This window comes from Schistocerca americana, chromosome X, assembly GCF_021461395.2.
Source record: "Schistocerca americana isolate TAMUIC-IGC-003095 chromosome X, iqSchAmer2.1, whole genome shotgun sequence".
Taxonomy (NCBI): Eukaryota; Metazoa; Arthropoda; class Insecta; order Orthoptera; family Acrididae; genus Schistocerca; species Schistocerca americana.
In genome coordinates, this window is record NC_060130.1 from 158955254 (window position 1) to 158975052 (window position 19799).

The following is a 19799-nucleotide window of genomic DNA, read 5'->3' on the forward strand; positions in this document are numbered from 1 at the left end:
CTGGCTCTCTATCCTACCCTTCAACGGTCTCAACGTACCCTCCAAACCCACCTTAACCAGCTCAACACTTGGTGTAACCAGTGGTTCCTCCGTCTCAACCCCTCCAAAACCCAGGCAATCATCATAGGCCGCACCACTCGCTCCTTTCGCCTGCATGATTTCTACCTCACCCATCATGGTCGTCCTATCCTGCTCACCCCCACCCTGAAATACCTTGGCCTCACCCTCGACCGATACCTCACCTGGACCCCTCATCTCCAGACCATCCAGCAAAAAGCCCATTCCCGCCTCCGCCTTCTGAAACTCCTGTCTGGCCGGACATGGGGATTGCATCCTTCTACCATCCTCCACACCTACAAATCCCTCATCCGTCCTATCCTCTGTTATGCCAGCGTTGCCTGGATCTCCGCGCCCACCCGCTTTTACAAGGCCCTCCAAATCCTTGAACGCCATGCGCTCCGCCTTGCCTTCCGTATCCTCCTTCCTTCCCCCACACGGCTCCTGTATGAACTGATCCCCTTCCCCCACCTCCTCCTGTTCCTCCAACATCTCCGCATCCTTTACATTGTTCTCAGGCTTGATCCCCCCCACCCTCTGGTTTCCTCTTTCCTCTCCATCCCCTGCCCGTTGCCGCGCCTCTATCGCCTCTATCGCCTCTCCACCTCCACACCCTCCATCTCCTTCATCAGGGCAATTTCCAACGCCTCCCCCTCCTGGATGACGAACTTCGCCGTGACATCTACCCTTCCTTCCAACTATAACCTGGCCTTGTTCCCCCCCCCCCTCCCCAGGGCCCCCTTTTTCCTCTTCCCTCCTTCTCCCAGAGCGGATTTTCCTCCATCCCCCCTCTCCCTTGAGACCCTGCACCCCATACTTGCCTCTTTCCTTCCCACATTCCTCCCTACCTGGCCTTCTTCAACGCGCCCCCCGCTCATCTCGTCCATCCCTTCCCCTCCCTCCCTGCTTCAGGTCCCCCTCATCTCCTAGCGCCTGGCAGACCCTCTGTATTGATCATCATCAGTGTGCCACATCAGTGTTGTCTAGTGCTGTTTCTCCTGTGCGTCAAGAGGTGTGATTTTAATTGTGTACTGCCTTGAGGTTCGCCGTCAGTGTTATGTTATGTGCTATGCCATCTGTCGATACCTTTATACTGTGCCTTGTGTTCTTTTAATCGTCACAGTGTGTGGCTTTTTGTGTGTGCTACTTTTAAACAGTTTTTTATCTCCATTTTAGTCACCCCATTTTTTTGTCTATTGCCTTCCATGTTGTTCCCCCTTTTTTATATCTATGTTCACCTTATCCTCTCCTTTGCTGTTTTTAAATGTCTTCTATTGTTTTGTTCTATGTCTTCCGGCTGAAGAGCAGCGCACATGCTGCTGCCAGCCCGCCCCGATGGGGAATTGAAATACAATAAAGAAAAAAAAAAAAGCAGTACAATTCAAGTTTTAGTTATCGATTATTGGCTTATTTGCCAGCTTTGGTGCCATGGACATGACCAAGGACCTTAACATTTGGCATTAAACGAGGTGTGCCAGCCACGTTACACGAGAGAATGCGAAAAGTGTTATATGTAGTAAAAACCTAAGAAATAGGCCCGATTTCTCCATTTGCTATCGCACCAACGTAATGCCAGATCGTCACCTTGGCAGCTTTTCTCTCTTAAACGCTTACATTTATCGTTAGAAAACTTAGGTCGCGTGGAGCGGTATGCGAAGACACTAAAAGCAACACACTAGAACACAGAAGAAGCTTATAAGTTGATGTAATCGGCAGTAAGAAGCAGTACATTTCAAGTTTTAGTTATCGATTATTGACTTATTAGCCGGCTTTGGTGCCTTGGACATGACCGAGGACCTTAAGATTTGGCAAGAAACGAGGTGTGGCAGCCCCGTTACACGAGAGAATGAGAAAAGCGTTCATATGTAGCAAAAACCAAAGAAATCGGCCCGTTTGCTCCATTTCCTATCGCATCGAAGTAATGACCGCTTACATTTATCGTCTACAAACTTATGTCGCATGGTGCGGTATGTGGAGACACTAAAAGCATCACACTAGAACACAGAAGAAGCTTCTAAGTGAATGTAATCGGCCAGTGAGAGGCAGTACAATTCAAGTTTTAGTTATCGATTATTGACTTATTAGCCGGCTTTGGTGCCTTGGACATGACAGAGGATGTTACGATTTGGCATGAAACGAGGTGTGGCAGCCACGTTACACGAGAGAATGTGAAAAGTGTTCATAAGTAGTAAAAACCTGAGAAATCAGCCCCTTTTCTCGATTTGCTATCGCATCGACGTAATGCCAGATCGTCACATAGCCCGCTTTTCTCTCTCAAACGCTAACATTTATCGTCTGCAAACTAATGTCGCGTGCTGCAGTATGCGGATACACTAAAAGCATCACACTAGAACACAGAATAGGCTTCTAAGTTGATGTAATCGGCCAGTAAGAAGCAGTACAATTAAAGTTTTAGTTATCGATGATTGACTTCTTAGCCGGCTTTGGTGCCTTGGACATGACCGAGGACCTTAACATTTGGCATGAAACGAGGTGTGGCAGCCACGTTACACGAGAGAATGTGAAAAGTGGTCATATGTAGTAAAAACCTAAGAAATCGGCCCGTTTGCTCCATTTGCCATCGCATCGACGTAATGCCAGATCGTCACATTGGCCGCCTTTCTCTCCGAAACGCTTCAATTTATCGTCTGCAAACTTATGTCGCGTAGTGCGGTATGCGGAGACACTAAAAGCAACACACTAGAACACAGAAGAAGCTTCTAAGTTGATGTAATCGACCAGTAAGATGCAGTACTATTCAAGATTTAGGTATCGATTATTTTTTTATTAGCCGGCTTTGGTGCCTTGGACATGACCGAGGACCTTAAGATTTGGCACGAAACGAGGTCTGGAAGCCACGTTACATGAGAGATGTGAAAAGTGTTCATATGTAGTAAAAACCTAAGAAATTGGCCCGTTTGCTCCATTTGCTATCCCATCGACGTAATGCCAGATCGTCACATTGGCCGCTTTTCTGTGTCAAACGCTTACATTTATCGTCTGCAAACTTACGTCGTGTGGTGCCGTATGCAGACACACTAAAAGTATCACACTAGAATACAGAAGAAGCTTCTAAGTTGATATAATTGGCCAGTAATATGAAGTACAATTAAGGGTTTTAGTTATCGATTATTGGTTTATTAGCCAGCTTTGGTGCCTTCGACACGACCGAGGACCTTAAGATTTGGCATGAAACGAGGTTGTGCAGCAATGTTAAACGAGGGAATGTGAAATGTGTTCATGTGTAGCAAAAACCTAAGAAATCGGCCCGTGTGCTCCATTTGCTATCGCATCGACGTAATGCCAGATCGTCACATTGGCCGCTTTTCTCTCTGGAACGCTTACATTTATCGTCTGCAAACTTATGTCGCGTGGTGCGGTATGCGGAGACACTAAAAGCAACACGCTAGAACACGGAAGTAGCTAATAAGTTGATGTAATCGGCCAGTAAGAGGCAGTACAATTCATGTTTTAGTTATTGGTTATTGACTTATTAGCCGGCTTTGGTTATTTGGACATGACCGACGACCTTAAGATTTGGCATGAAACGAGGTGTGGCTGCCACGTTACACGAGAGAATGTGAAAAGTGTTCATATGTAGTAAAAACCTAAGAAATCGGCCCGTATTCTCCATTTGCTATCGCATCGAAGTCAAGCCAGATCGTCACATTCGCCGCTATTCTCTCTGAAACGTTTACATTTATCGTTGAAAACTTATGTCGCGTGGTGCAGTATGCGGTGACACTAGAAGCAACACACTAGAACACTGAAGAAGCTTCTAAGTTGATGTAATCGGCCAGTAAGAAGCAGTACAATTCAAGTTTTAGCTATCGATTAGTGACTTATAAGCCGGCTTTGGTGGCTTGGACATGACCGAGGACCTTAGGATTTGGCATGAAAGGAGGTGTGACAGCCACGTTACACGAGAGAATGTGAAAAGTATTCATATGTAGTGAAAACCCAGTAAATTGGCCCTTTTCTCCATTTGCTGTCACATTTTAGTAATGCCAGATCGTCCCATTGGCCGCTTTTCTCTGTGAAACGCTTACATTTATCGTCTCCAAGCTTATGTCGCGTGATGCGGTATGCGGAGACACTAAAAGCAACAGACTAGAACACAGAACAAGCATCTAAATTGATGTAATAGTCCAGTAAGGAGCAGTACAATTCAAGTTTTAGTTATCGATTATTGACTTATTAGCCGACTTTGCTGCCTTGGACATGACCGAGGACCTTAACATTTGGCATGAAACGAGGTGTGGCAGCCACGTTACACGAGAGAATGTGAAAAGTGGTCATATGTAGTAAAAACCTAAGAAATCGGCCCGTTTGCTCCATTTGCCATCGCATCGACGTAATGCCAGATCGTCACATTGGCCGCCTTTCTCTCCGAAACGCTTCAATTTATCGTCTGCAAACTTATGTCGCGTAGTGCGGTATGCGGAGACACTAAAAGCAACACACTAGAACACAGAAGAAGCTTCTAAGTTGATGTAATCGACCAGTAAGATGCAGTACTATTCAAGATTTAGGTATCGATTATTGATTTATTAGCCGGCTTTGGTGCCTTGGACATGACCGAGGACCTTAAGATTTGGCACGAAACGAGGTCTGGAAGCCACGTTACATGAGAGATGTGAAAAGTGTTCATATGTAGTAAAAACCTAAGAAATCGGCCCGTTTTCTCCATTTGCTAACGCATCGATGAAATGCCAGAACGTCACATTGGCCGCTTTTCTGTCTGAAACGCTTACATTTATCGTCTGCAAACTTATGTCACGTGGTGCGGTATGCGTAGACACTAAAAGCAACACACTAGAACACAGAAGAAGCTTCTAAGCTGATGTAATCGGCCAGTAAGAAGCAGTACAATTCCAGGTTTGTTTATCGATTATTGACGTATTAGCCGGCTTTGGTGCCTTGGACATGACCGAGGACCTTAAGATTAAGCAGAAACAAGGTCTGGCACCCACGTTACACGACATAATGTGAAAAGTGTTGATATGTAGTAAAAGCCTAAAATACGGCCCGTTTGCTCCATTTGCTATCGCATCGACGTATTGCCTGATCGTCACATTGGCCGCTTTTCTGTCTGAAACGCTTATATTTATCTTCTGCAAACTTAAGTCGCGTGCTGCGCTATGCGGAGACAATAAAAGAGTCACACTGGACCACACAAGAATCTTCTATGTTGATTTAATTGGCCAGTAAGAAGCAGTACAATTCAAGTTTTAGTTATCGATTATCTACTTATTAGCTTGCTTTGGTGCCTTGGACATGACCGACGACCTTAAGATTTGGCATGAAACGAGGTGTGGCAGCCAAGTTACACGACAGAATGTGAAAAGTGTTCATATTAGTAAAAACCTAAAAATTGGCCCGTTTGCACCATTTGCTATCGCATCGACGTAATGCCAGATCGTCACATTGGCCGCTTTTCTCTCTGAAACGCTTACATTTATCGTCTGTAGACTTATGTCGCGTGGTGCGGTATGCGGAGAAACTAAAAGCAAACCACTAGAACACAGAAGAAGCTTCTAAGTTGATGTAATCGGCCAGTAAGAAGCAGTACAATTCCAGTTTTTTTTATCGATTATTGACTTATTAGCCGGCTTTGGTGCCTTGGACATGACCGAGGACCTTAAGATTTGGCATGAATCGAGGAGTGGCAGCCACGTTACACGAGAGAATGTGAAAAGGGTTCATATGTAGTAAAAACCTAAGAAATCGGCCCGTGTTCTCCATTTCCTATCGCATCGAAGTAATACCAGATCGTCACTTGACCGCTTTTCTCTCTGAAACGTTTACATTTATCGTATGCAAACTTATGTCTCGTGATGCGGTATGCGGAGCCACTAAAAGCAACACACTAGAACACAGAACAAGCTTCTAAATTGATGTAATCGTCCAGTAAGGAGCATGACAAATCAACTTTCAGTTATCGATTATTGACTTATTAGCCGGCTTTGGTGCCTTGGACATGACCGATGACCTTAAGATTTGGCATGAAACGAGGTGTGGCAGCCAAGTTACACGACAGAATGTGAAAAGTGTTCATATTAGTAAAAACCTAAAATTTGGCCCGTTTGCACCATTTTCTATCGCATCGACGTAATGCCAGATCGTTACAATGGCCGCTTTTCTCTCTGAAATGCTTACATTAATCGTCTGCAAACTTTTGTCCCGCGGTGCGGTATGCGGACACACTAAAAGCAACACACTAGAACGCAGAAGAAGCTTCTAAGTTGATGTAATCGGCCAGTATGAAGCAGTACAATTCATGTTTTAACTATCGATTATTGACTTATTAGCCGGCTTTGGTGCCTTGGACATGACCGAGGACCTTAAGATTTGGCATGAAACGAGGTGTGGCAGCCAAGTTACACGAAAGAATGTGAAAAGTGTTCATATTAGTAAAAACCTAAAATTTAGCCCGTTTGCACCATTTGCTATCGCATCGACGTATTGCTAGATCGTCACATTGGCCGCTTTTCTCTGTGAAACGCTTACATTTATCGTCTGCAAACTTATGTCGCGTGGTGCGGTATGCGGGGACACTAAAAGCAACACACTAGAACACAGAAGAAGCTTCTCAGTTGATGTAATCGGCCAGTAAGAAGCAGTACAATTCCAGGTTTGTTTATCGATTGTTGAATTATTAGCCGGCTTTGGTGCCTTGGACATGACCGAGGACTTTAAGATTTGGCATCAATCGAGGAGTGGCAGCCACGTTACACGAGAGAATGTGAAAAGGGTTCATATGTAGTAAAAACCTAAGAAATTGGCCCGTTTTCTCCATTTCCTATCGCATCGAAGTAATACCAGATCGTCACTTGACAGCTTTTCTCTCTGAAACGTTTACATTTATCGTATGCAAACTTATGTCTCGTGATGCGGTATGCGGAGCCACTAAAAGCAACACACTAGAACACAGAACAAGCTTCTAAATTGATGTAATCGTCCAGTAAGGAGCAGTACAAATCAACTTTCAGTTATCGATTATTGAATTATTAGCCGGCTTTGGTGACTTGGACATGACCGAGGACCTTAAGATTTGGCATGAAACGAGTTGTGGCAGCCACGTTACACGAGAAGATGTGAAAATTGTTCATATGTAGTAAAAACCTAAGAAATCGGTTCGTTTGCTCTATTTGCTATGGCATCGACGTAATGCCAGATCGTTACAATGGCCGCTTTTCTTTCTGAAATGCTTACATTTATTGTCTGCAAACTTATGTCCCGTGGTGCGGTATGCGGACACACTAAAAGCAACACACTAGAACGCAGAAGAAGCTTCTAAGTTGATGTAATCGTCCAGTATGAAGCAGTACAATTCGAGTTTTAGCTATCGATTATTGACTTATTATCCGGCTTTGGTGCCTTGTACATGACCGATGACCTTAACGTTTGGCATGAAACGAGGTGTGGCAGCCAAGTAACACGACAGAATGTGAAAAGTGTTCATATTAGTAGAAACCTAAAAATTGGCCCGTTTGCACCATTTTCTATCGCATCGACGTAATGCCAGATCGTTACAATGGCCGCTTTTCTTTCTGAAATGCTTACATTTATTGTCTGCAAACTTGTGTCCCGTGGTGCGGTATGCGGACACACTAAAAGCAACACACTAGAACGCAGAAGAAGCTTCTAAGTTGATGTAATCGTCCAGTATGAAGCAGTACAATTCATGTTTTAGTTATTGTTTACTGACATATTAGCCGGCTTTGGTGCCTTGGACATGACCGAGGACCTTAAGATTTGGCATGAAACGAGGTGTGGCAAGCACGTTACACGAGGGAATGTAAAAAGTGTCCTCATGTTAAAAACCTAAGAAATCGGCGCGTTTGCTCCATTTGCTATCGCGTCGACGTATTGCCAGATCGTCACATTGGCCGCTTTTCTGTCTGAAGCGCTTACATTTATCATCTGCAACTTATATCGCGTGCTGCGTTATGCGGAGACGCTAAAGGAGTCACACTGGACCATACAAGATTCTTCTAAGCTGATGTAATCGGCCAGTAAGAAGCAGTACAATTCAAGTTTTAGGTATCGATTATCGACTTATTAGCCGGCTTTGGTGCCTTGGACATGACCGACGACCTCCAGATTTGGCATGATACGAGGTGTCGCATTCACGTTACACGAGAGAATGTGAAAAGTGTTCATATGTAGAAAAAACCTAATAAATCGGCCCGTTTGCTCCATTTGCTATGGCATCGAAATAATGCCAGATCGTCACATTGGCCGCTTTTCTATATGAAACGCTTACATTTATCGTCTGCGAACTTATGTCGCGTGTTGCGCTACGCGGAGACACTACAAGATTCACACTGGACCACACAAGAATCTTCTAAGTTGATGTAATCGGCCAGTAAGGAGCAGCACAATTCAAGTTTTATTTATCGATTATAGACTTATTAGCCGGCTTTGGTGCCTTGGACATGACCGATTACCTTAAGATTTGGCATTAAACGTAATTGTAAAAACAATGCACTGGTCTCTGAAACATGTTCCTCAGTGCTATTCGGCTGTGTACTTGAACTAGCAATATTCGCATTTAGAAAAGCAGATAATGTGTCTTGACTTATTTGAGGAAACGGTGAGGATGCAAAACCTTAATCTACAGTATTTGCAAGATTGTGTCCTGTCATTTCGGATTCCTGATGCGAGCTGTTGCCGACCGAGTGATCGATAATGCTTCCCTGTTCAATAATTGTTTCACTGTCTACACCATTATTTGGCGCCCGCTCCATTTATCTATGCACAATTACCAAATTACTACTTTGAACGTCTGTTAATTCATTACACGTTGGTGCTGGTAAGCTCTGCTCGTCGTGACTGTCACTTCTCAATTTACTTTGGAGCCTAGTGTTAAGTTTTTCACGCGCCATAATTATGACGCATTTCACACGATAAAAAGAAAAGCACAATTTGAAGAGCAAAAATAAGAAAACACATTATCATAGCACTGAAAATAATATCTAGTTAATTGAAAGCGCAGCTGCGAAATACTTCATGCAAATTTACATGCATGCCACAACTGTTTTACTGTACAACAATGAAAAACTACAACTACAAAGGAGATTCTCTCTACAATTACGCGCCAGCAATAAACAATAGCTACACTAATTACACAAACTACAAGAAAAAAATCTGAAGATTCCAGTGAGGTATCCTCGGCTAAGGGTCGACATACGAAACGTCCCCTTAGAAAATTTATAAATGACTGTGCTTAAACTGACACACAATATTTTTAGCGCAACGCAATCTGACTTTCAAAAATCCCTACAAAAGAATGGCCCTGACTAACAATAACCTATACCTTTCATGAATCACTCACTTCACAAAAATCTTCGTTACTCGAACTACTGCAATACAGCGGGCGCCAATACTGCCAGCTAAATAAAAGATTCAAACTACTGAAGGCACTAACTACTGATAGCCATACTTAGCAAATGAAAGATTTTCATAGGGAACAAACAATGTATTTACCTTAACAGTGTTCAAAAGTCATTCCAGATCATCCACTCTCAAAATTGCGCCATCTCTCTCCCCACATCGACCACTGCTGGCGGCTCACCTCCAACTATGCAACGCTACGTGCTGTTAACAGCCAACAGCCCAACACTACAATAGCAAATTCCAACAATGCGAACCAGCCACAGACTGCACACAGCACAGTCAGTGATTTTCATATAGGGCGCTAGGTGACGCTACCAACATAAAAACCTAAACAGCCTACTTACACTTCAACCTCGTACAGTTTTGCGCTGGCTTCATACTAACGAAGTTGCTAAATTTCAGGCAAGATCTGTTATTAGCCGTAACTCGTAACTAAGCATTTGCGGACCTATGTTTATATGAACTTTTTTCTTTAGTTTTACTTTTAGAAAAACATATTAAAATATTTGCGTATCTTCGTGAATCACTCTGTATATCCTACAAACCCTGGTACATGAAGAAGAATAATGATGCACTGTGGTGGCCGTTCTGTCACAGGAAATTGCGACTCCATTTAATTATACTAGGTCTGTTCAAAAAATTGCGGAATGTTGCCCACAAAATTTTTCTACGCTTACCTTTAATTCTCCACAATTGATACTCCGCCCCCAACGCCGTTCCACTTCCGCAGGCAGTCTTGGTACGCCTTTTGGTGGCTCGCGCGAAGCGCCTTCTGCAGTTTTTTTTTTTTTTATCTCGTCCGTCGTTATAAACCTTCGTCCATTCATAGAGTATTTCAACTTTGGAAATGAAACACTGTCCGAAGGGGACAGGTCTCTCATTTGTGCGATCGAAAAGCTCTTCACAGGTTGCGAGGCGAAAGTCCTTCCGGCCTTTACTCGTGAGTCGTGGGTCGAACTTGGCGGCGACACGATGCATTCCAAGATGCTGTGTCAGGATTTCAAGACATGATCCATCTGAAGTTTTATATTCTTATGCAGTCTCTCGGACAGCCATTCTTCGACTGGCACGCACAATTTCGTTGAAATTCCTTACATGAGCGTCGAAGGACATCCTGAATGAGGGTCATCTTTAACTTCCCTTCGGCCATTTTTAAACCGTGCGATCCATTCGTAACAACGAGTACGGCTTAAGCAATCATCACCGTAGGTATCCTGCATCATTAGGTGTGTCTCTGTAAAGGTTTTCTTGAGTTGCACGTAAAATTTAATGCAGACGCGTTGCTCCTCTAAGTCCGTCATCTCGAAATTCGCAAACTGTGCGACACAACGTTCTTCCTAATACAACACTGAACAATAAGAAAGAGTCATACAACAATGAAACTTCCAGCAGTTACAGATTAAACACAGGCGTGTGCAAGGATGCCAACCGCATTTTGCTCCAACTCACCATTGCCACTAAATTAAGAATGTTCCGAAATTTTTTGAAGAGACCTCCTATACCTACTAACGGTGTATACGTTGAGATAGTTACAATGACATCCAGCATCGTCTTCTGGGTGGGATTACTTTTTTGTCAGATAATGTATATCCCAACGGTAAATTCCCGGATATGGGTTCCCTGACAAAATTTTATCTACAAGTCCCCTCTACAACCCCTGTAACCCGATATAATTTTCTAGATCCTGGGATGTTTCATACTGCTTATGTGAGCTTGGAAAAGAGAATCGAGATCAACACCCACATAAACAGCATAAAATAATGAGTAGACAAATACAATTAAACCGGCAATCGCGTTCTGTCACTCATCTTTTGTTTCCAACGAAAGCGCTGTTACACTATACTATCTGACTAGGCACAAGCGTGTTGATCACAAAACATATTATATCTTACTAAGACTCAGAAACAGAAAAGTGAGACTAGAACATTATGAGAACAATATGTTATTAAGTGCCATTAGGTAGTACACAGTTCTTCGATTGGCTAATCTGTAGCGTGAAAATTTTTCTGGTATAATGTGCAGACATTTGTCACATGACTATCACCACTGTATCCAACTACACACCATTCGAAACTACACTCATCTAGACTAACTGTAATTAATATTTTTCACTTCTATTGATATTTAACCATTTAAACCGCCTAGAACCTTAACTGAGGTTTAAGTTACCTCTGCTCGTTTGCTCTGATACTTTGTGGCCTTAGCTCTGTCTGACAACTGTTTTCCAAGATAACACGTGAGGAAAGCGAATTTTGTCCCCGAATTACATTCACATCTGTGTTATCTTGTCCATGATACTAAGATCTTGTCAACTACAGATTCCAAATGCTTCACATGTTTCTCTAGGAAACAGCGCTGACGCGCTCACATTAATATTTCCTTAGTTGCCGACCGTCAAATCACATGTGGGACTACTCAGCAGCTAGTGTCTGTATGAAAGCTTTAGCTGGTCCGGAGGCGTTTAACTCACTGTATTTCCTTGTGCGAAAGTATAATGTCGTGTGACATTGTCGGCTAGGATATCCTACGGAGTGGGCTTAGCTGCCTGGCGGAGAAGGTGTCCTTCTTGTGGGGTCTTGCCCACTCGTCGCTAATAGGGTGCCTATGGGAGGCAGCGTTCTCGGAATGCTATACAACAATTCAAACAAATAACATTAGTAGTTTTAATTCTATAAAGCAATTGACAATACTTAATTTTGGAGATTTACAAGCAGTAGCCCCAAACGATGGGCGACAGGCAATATAGTTTAGAGTCGTTAATATGAGGACTGTTCAGGCAAGTTGACACACGTCACTGATAACTAACGTCCGCGATCCGGTGCCGATCTGAGCGGCCGAGGCTAGAAGTAGCGGCGTTTATATTATCTTCTTTCAGATGTCGCTCTTGGCGCGGCGCGATTCAATTCCGCTCACCGTTGGCCGACGTTTCCTCACTGCTTTCTCTGCTGTTGCATTCCTCATCTTCGTTCCGGCGCTTGTGATTACACCAGAACACTTCCCCCTTCTGCATTGGCCCCTTTCCTTGAGGATACGTGACCGTTATGCTGTACGTGTAATTGTAGGATGGAGACGAGTGATGATGTGAGAAGCAGAGGCTGAACCCCGTGCTTGCAAATAGCCTTTTGCTCTCAAATAACCCCCAAGGCGGCCACAAAGCTTTACGTCCCCTTCCAGCGGACGATCACCATCAACAATGTCATATGTCCTCACTTCATGAGATGCTGGAAAGAGCTTTGGAGTCTAATTGAGGACTGGTGATCGGGAACTTCACGCCACCACCTCTTCTCCCCTTGCCTGTCAAGTACTGCAGAGAAGAGATTCTAAACGAGAAAGGAATGACAGGAAAAAAAATAAGACTAACTGAGAAAGTCAATACGACGATGAAAATGACGCAGCAAAGTATCAGAAATAAAAAATGACATTTAAAACTATTAACTGAATAAAAATAATAAAGTCTATTGATTAGATTTAGAAAGACATCCATAGATCCTTCTAAACATTCTTCAAAAAAAATACAAAAAAGGCCTGTAGATGTCTTTATTAAGAAGGCGTTGCAGCAATAAACATATGAGCATCCGCAAACGAGGAAAAAAACTGAAAGTAAACTAAGAGGTGTGACGCCGTTAACGAAGAGGAAAGAGCGGAGGGGGTACCGTGGCAAGACTTGCAGGTATCCGCCTGCTTGGCAGATGGGGCGTGGAGGCAGAAGAGTCGGGGGCCAACATCTGAGGCCTGGCCGCGGTATCCCCGGCACCACCACCGGGCGGAAGCCACTAAAGGACGGCGGAAGCCAAGAAGGACATCACAGTAGAATTGAAGAAATGTCTGGCTGGCACTGGTTTAGTGCATAAGAGAAAGGGTTGCTTGCCCATGCGCCTACCCTGCTCTGAAGTGCTATATACACGGCGATTTTTTCCACAGTATACAAATTCTAGGAATAGATCGATGAGAGAATATGGAACAAAAAAGGTCTAATGAACTTATGTCCGGAAATGTATGGTTTCCGTGCTAAAGACCTTTGTTCCATCATACATTGTTAAAGGGACTGAAGTCTAATACGCGCTGTACCATGCAGTTACTGTTACATTATGCATGGTTCCCTCCTGGAGGGTGGCACTGTTCCTCATAATCTATGTAATCAAAAGTATCCGGACACCTGACTGAAAATGACTTACAAATTCGTGGAGCTCTCCATCGGTAATGCTGCAATTCAATATGGTGTTGGCCTACTTACTCTTAGCCTCGATGACAGCTTCCACTCTCGCAGGCATACGTTCAATCAGGTGCTGGACGGTTTCGTGCGGAATGGCACCCCATTCTTCACGGAGTGCTGCACTGACGAGAGGTATCTATGACGGTCGGTGAGGCCTGCCACGAAGACGGCGTTCCAAAATATCCCAAAGGTGTTCTATAGGGTTTAAATCAGGACTCGGTGCAGGCCTGTCCATCACAGAGATGTTACTGTCGTGTAACCACTCCGCCACAGGCCGTACATTATGAACAGGTGCTTGATCATGTTGAAAGATACAGTCGCCATCCGCGAATTGCTCTTCAACAGTAGCAAGCAAGAAGGTGCTTAAAACATCTATGTAAGCCTGTGCTGTGATAGTGACACCCAAAAAAACAAGTGGTTCATGCCTCCTCCATGAAAAACACTACCACACCGTAACACCACCGACTCCGAATTTTACTGTTGGCACTACACACACTAGCAGATAACTTTCACCGGGTATTCGCCATACCCACACACTGTCATCGGATCGCCACATTGTGTACCGTGATTCGTCACCAAACACAACGTTCTTCCACCGTTCAGTCGTCCAATGTTTACGCTTCTTACACCAAGCGAGGCGTCGTTTGGCATTTACTGGCGTGATGATTGGCTTATGAGCAGCTGCTCGACCATGATATCCAACTTTTCTCACCTCCTGCCTAATTGTTATAGTGCTTGCAGTGGATCCTGATGTGGTTTGGAATTCCTTTGTTAAAGTCTGGATAGATGTCTGCATATTACACATTACGACCCTCTTCAGCTGTCAGCGGTCTCTGTCAGTCAACAGACGAGGTCGGCCTGTACGCTTTTGTGCTGTACGTGACCCTTCACGTTTCCACTTCACTATCACATCGGAAACGGTGGAGCTAGGGCTGTTTAGGAGTGGGAAAATCTCGCGTACAGAAGTATGACACAAGTGACACCCAATCACCTGTCCACGTTCGAAATCTGAGTTCCGCGGAGTACCCCAATCTGGTCTCCCACGATGTCTACTGACTACTGAGGTCTCTGATACGGAGTACCTGCAAGTAGATGGCAGTAAAATGTACCTAATATGAAAAACGGATGTTAGGTGTCCGGATACTTATTTTCACATAGTGTACGCCATGCCCTAGCGCTCTTTCCTAGTATGGTAATTGATAATGTTTTGTCCGATTTACTTTTCTTGCTGACTCACCTTGTAATGGATGTGATACAGCGTAGTATACAATGGTTCCGTATTCGAATCGAGAACTTGCCGAGATGGTATTTACTTGCGGACAGGCAAATGGCAATGGGCGGCGAGCAGCGAGATTGTATCAGAAGACCTACCCCGCTGTCAACAACCACAGCATTCAATATTTGCAAGAGTGTTTCGTCGTTTGTCTGAGACAGGTTCGTTTCAGGAAGCAGGAAACCATGAAGGACGTATCCGAAATGTTCGGATACCAACTTGGAGGAAAATGTGATTAACACCAAGGAATGCGACCGCCGAGTCGGTACCAGGCAGTTGCCCCGTCAGTACAGGATAAGCCAGACGACAGCGTGGAAATTCTCCATGACAGTTGTTACTACCTTTTCGCTTACAGGGTGTTCAGGGCTTACTAGCGACAGACTTACCACATCTGAAGCAATTTTGTCACTGGTTTTATCGGCAGCAACCATGATTTCGGGATTTGTGTCATCCATCCTATTCACAGAGGCCACATTTACGCGGCGTGGTATCTTCGACTTTCGTAACAGGCATTTGTGGCATAGTATCCAAAACCTCCATCGTATGGTGACAGCGAATCACCAGCATAGGTGCAGCCGGAACGTGTGGGTCGGGATAATTGGCGACCGTATTTTGGGACCAGTCTTCCTTCCAGGTCGCCTAACAGGCCGGAAATATGGGCGTGTCTTGCCGTCCCTGCTGGAAGAAGTGCCATAGATAATTTGAAGGGTAATGAGGGTGCTACATAATGGTTCTCCAGCCCACTTCGCCATTAACGTCCGGACGCATCTTAATCTTGTCTTCCCTGGTCGATGGATCGGATGAGGGTTCCAGTCACATGGCCTCCTCTTTCACCGGCTCTCAACCCGTGCGATTTCAGGTTATGGGACCATCTCAAAAGTATCGCGCATGAAGAGCCCGTCGCAGATGTGGAGACACTGGAACAGCGTATTCATGCTGCATTTGAAACTGTTCGGATGCAGCCTGGACAATGTGATCCTGTGAGACAGAACTTGCTTCAGCGCGCACACGTATGCCTTGAATCAGAACAGCGTGATCTTTAGTAGTTAGTATCCATTGCGGGATACGGAGAGATACAGAGGTGCAATGGACACCCAAGTATTCCATCGTGTTGCCAGATTGTTGGACAGCAATTATTTCCATCAGTTCCCCTACACCGTGTTTCTTGGAATAATAATTTTGCCATGATTCATACTTGACAGAATAACCATAGTCGTAAAATTTAGTTGTAGTCTGTTATAGTTTGCTTTTTGTAGTAGGACTATCAGATAAATTTTCTGTGACATCATCCGTGTTAATGTATAAACTGTCGATTGCTGTGTCCCAGTACACCCCTAAAACTTGAGTAGCTGCAATGATCTCTCGACCTTCGGTTTTTCGTATATTCTGTAACTAATTTCAAGAAGTGGCCCATTGCGCTAATACACTGAAGCGCCAAAGAAACTTGTATAGGCATGATTATTCAAATACTGAGATATGTAAACAGGCAGAGTATGGCGCTGCGGGCGGCAATGCTAATATAAAACAAGTGTCCGGCGCAGTTGTTAGGTCGGCTACTGCTGCTACATTGGAAGGTTATCATGATTTAAGTGAGCCTGAACGTGGTGTTGTAGTCGGCGCACGAGCGATGGGACACAGCCTGTCCGAGGCAGCGATGATGTGCACCGTGAATATCAGGAATCCCATGAAACATCGAATTTCCGACATCGTTGCGGCTGGAAAGAGATCCTGCATGAATGGGATCAACGACGACTAAAGAGAATCGTTCAACGTGACAGAAGTGCAACACTTACGCAAACTGTTGCAGATTTCAATGCTGGACCATCAACAAGTCTCAGCGTGCGACCCATTCAACGAAACATCATCGATATGGGCTTTCGTGTGCTATTGATGACTGCACGAGACAAAGCTTTACGCCTCGCCTGGTCCTGTCGACTGGAAATATGTTACCTGGTCGGACGAATCTCGTTTCAAATTGTATCGAGAGGATGGACGTGTACGGGTAAGGACACAGCTTCACGAATCCATGGACCCTGCATATCAGCAGGGGACTGTTCAGGCTGGTGGAGACTCAGTAATGGTGTGGGGCGTGTGCAGTTGGAGTGCTATGGGACCCCTGATACGTATATATACGACTCTGACAGGTAACACGTACGTAAGCATCCTCTCTGATCACCCACATCCATTCATGTCCATTGTGTATTCCGACGGACTTGGGCAATTCCAACAGGACAATTCGGCACCCCACACGTCCAGATTGCTACAGAGTGGCTTCAGGAACACTCTTCTGAATTTAAACACTTTCGCTGGCTACCAAACACCCCAGACATGAACATGATTGAGCATATCTGGGATGCCTTGTAACGTTCTGTTCGGAAGAATCTCCACCCCCTCGTACTATAACTGATTTAGTGATATGCCTAAAGAGAACAGGTTAAATGTGCATGTGAAAAAAACAGAGTAATGTGAGGTGCCCATTGGTTTGAAAGAGGCACGAGCGGAATTTATTGCATATCAGAAAACATTTATTTGAGAAATATTGTACAGTTGCAAAGAAGATAAAGAAAAAGTCTGATGGTGTTTTTGAAATACAACATCAGAAGTACGATATTTAAATAAATAACTTGCTTGTGTTTAATTTCATATCACTCTTATTATAGTCAAAGTATTACACTTGTTAATATCATTACTTTCAATGCTGCGCCTGTAATCATGTAGCAGCAGAAAATTTCCTAAGACACTAACTCACCAGTCGTAATCAAACTGAATGATAATGTTACATTTCATGGGGATATATTTGGCTTGTCAGTACCTCACATAGTCCGTATCATGGCAGGGTTGGTGAGATATGTTCTTCACAAGGTCTTTGTTGATGGTAACTTGTCCTGTGAAGACGCAAAAGAAAACCTGAAGAAGAAGAATGGAATACTCATTCCTGACAATATACGAGTAATTATTGTACGTCCATCCAATTCTGGCAAGACTAATGTTCTCATGACGCTGCTAGCACGCATAGATGGAGACCGATTTGAACATGTTTGTGTATTTTCGAAGACACCGTTTCAGCCCAATTATCGGCTATTTCAGGAGATACTGCGTAGTGTAAAATGCGTTACGCACCTGAGAAAGTAAAGCCAAATGCTGCGTTCATATTTGACGATATTGCGGTGGAAAACAAAGACCAAATTCGAAAATATTTATGTTTTGGTCTTCATAAGGGTGCTGATGTATTTCATCTAAGCCAAACATATTCCATAATCCCAAAACTGTTAGTCAGGGATAATGCAAACCTCGTTATAGTCTTCAAACAAGACAATGCGAATTTAAAACACTTTACGAAGCGCATGTAGGAACTGACATCTCATCAAATGATTCTGTAAACATATGTGCCGACTGCTGGAATCATTCACAGTATGGGTTTCCCGTCATTGATAAAACAAGAAAACTGAATGATGACAGGCATAGGCGAAACTTCCAAGAGTTTCTGTATATATAGACTGGTAAGAGAGGTGAGTGCAGCAGTATACGTTCACCATGGACAAATTCGTGCTCGTATCTGGCTCTCAACCTGAGAGAACGAGTGTGCATAGACAGATAATTCGCTTGTACATTTATGCAAAAATTCAGACTATCGTGCATAAAGTTGGAGGTGTGCGCAAGGAGCTACAGGCGTATTACAAGACGCTTCTGAGAATGATCAACGCGTTAAACGAGTTAGTTACTGAAATCGGTAGAAAAGTAACCGATTTAACTCAAAAGGTGTAGGTTACTGCGGGCAAAATAGATCCAGAAGCCCTTGTTATTGAGAAGGGAAAGCAGGCACATAATAAGACGAAGAAGAGCGGACATATAAAGCCTCACACTGCAGAGAAGTATGATTAGTATACACCGAGATGTCAACAAAGCAGGAAGTAATTCAGGCTTGGAATGCTGTTTGATAGAAATTACGGTTGCTACCGTTAGGGCATATGGATCGACAGCTAGTTACTGAGTCTCTCGGATAACTCTCAGCAAAAACAAAACGACACGATAACGATGGTGTTGCCATCCGTCATGCCCCAAGCCAAATAGAAAGAACATTCGGCGTCAACAGGGGAAGACCGTACATGCTGGGTATGCAGCCTATAAATGTAACTGATGTCACAATACAGATTGGTGATACGCAGTTTGAGAGAACACCAGGCTTATTGAATCTTACTCTCCTAATACCCACAAAAAAAAAAAAAAAATACTTAGTTACTGACAGGGGAAAGTACCGTGAAATATTGCATTTGACTGATGTACGTAAGATCGCAAAGAGCTAGAGCAAAAATAAATATAAAACCATTATAGAAACAGTCCTTGGTGGTGAAAATAACTACAGCAGCAGCGGTGATGGTATTGACAATGAGCTTAAAGCAGTAAACAATCGAATCCTGTAGTACATATATTTTGACGTCCCCAACATGTTGTGGGCCTTTTATAAATAAAATATTTTGAATCTAAAATCTTAAAATTTTTTACAGCTTTTAAAAAACTAAAAAAAATTTTCATAATCGAGAATCATTCTAGCAAAGGCGCGAAGGAAGAGGAGGTAAGGGGACAGAGCGAATGAACTGGGCTATTCATTTAAGAAATCAAAGCTAGCCAAAATGGCTATATGCCTTAACTTTCTTAACGCACGGTTGATCTCCCGTTGTTTGAAGATGTTAAGAACTTTTCCTTTGCGCTCCGTAAGCAAAATTGTAAAAGCACATCTAATACCAAAATCTGAGTAACCTGTTCCGGATAAACGTGAACTCAAGTCAGAACTGGAATCCGAACCAGAAATACGTTTCTTAAGCCTAACTTCCTAGGTCCTTCCAGTTTGACCCA